The sequence below is a fragment of the Myotis brandtii genome, unplaced genomic scaffold, assembly GCF_000412655.1.
Source record: "Myotis brandtii unplaced genomic scaffold, ASM41265v1 scaffold240, whole genome shotgun sequence".
NCBI classification, from domain to species: Eukaryota; Metazoa; Chordata; class Mammalia; order Chiroptera; family Vespertilionidae; genus Myotis; species Myotis brandtii.
This window is the reverse complement of record NW_005359064.1, coordinates 178,234-179,525: the sequence shown is the minus strand read 5'-3', so window position 1 is coordinate 179,525 and position 1,292 is coordinate 178,234.

The following is a 1,292-nucleotide window of genomic DNA, read 5'->3' as shown; positions in this document are numbered from 1 at the left end:
CTTGAGAGCACATGGTTAGGGTTAGGCTGCATGTGTTCAAATCCAGGCTCCTCCATTCAGGATGGGACTAGGGTGAGAAAAGTGAGGCATGCAGCTTGAGCACAAAATTTAAGGAGGCACCAAACAAATCAGTAGTCAACAGACAATATTTTAGACATTTAAAAAAATCATATTAACAAACTATGGCAGACCTCCCTTTTTTGTAAATAATGTTTTTTTTCAGAGCTGAGATTAGGGTGAGGCGAGTGAAGCCAGGTTGTAGAAGAACAGGGTCAAATCTGGTCTTTAGCTAAAATTTTAATATTTTATTCATCATAAAGTTTTGTGTCAATTTTGACTTTTAAAATATTATATTAAGGCATTTTGCTTGATTATTAAGTGTTTTTGCTTCCCTTTCATTTAGCACCAGGGTCTGTATCCACATGTATCAAATGGGGATGATAATAATAGCACTTATCTCATAAAATCAAACAAATCGATAAGTGTAAAGGATTTATATGAGTGACTATATCATAATAATTGTTATTTTTTCCCCCTGTGGCATCATGGATAGATGTGATCTTTTCCCACTTCCTTGCATCATCCCTGTCATACTCTCTCTTTCACTTACTTATCAATGCAACCAACATGTCATTAGCATCTAATCTGTAGAAGACAATCCATTAGGTGCAGTAAAGGATCAAAAAATGTATAAGACATCCTATAAATTTATAATCTGTTCACAGATTTGTTCAGCTGTTTTCAGCTGCAAATAGAAGAATGCATGACTAAAATATTACTCAGGAAATAGAGCTTTATTTTCTTACAGAACAGTAAGTGTAGAGGCGGGTATGTCCAGAATTGTCTAACCCAGAAGACCAATAGCATAGGGAGTGGATGCAGCTTCTTTGTGCCGCCCTGGGCTGTCTCCTCGGGGCTGCAACCTGGCAGTGAAGCCTCCAATCACAGCTTCCAAAAGCAGGAGGAAGGTTGGAGGCCTGGGACGGGAAAGGCTGAGGACAGCAGGACACTGGGGCATCCCCCGAGCTCAGCAAGGCTTATGTGGCTTTCAGACAGGCCCAGGGCCTGCGTCCCCTGCAACCCAAGGACCCTCCCCAGGGACAGCACCTGAAGGGCAGCGCCCATCAAGAACCAGCCTGCAGCCAGAGATTCCCCACCAACACCTCATATCTGTATCCCCTGAACCCAGATTAGCTCAAGTTTGCCTTAGGTGAGTCCCCAAAATGACCACGGCCACCCCAATGCCACCCAACTCAAAGGAAGTTCTGGAAAGGGCAAGCTGGAGTGGAAAG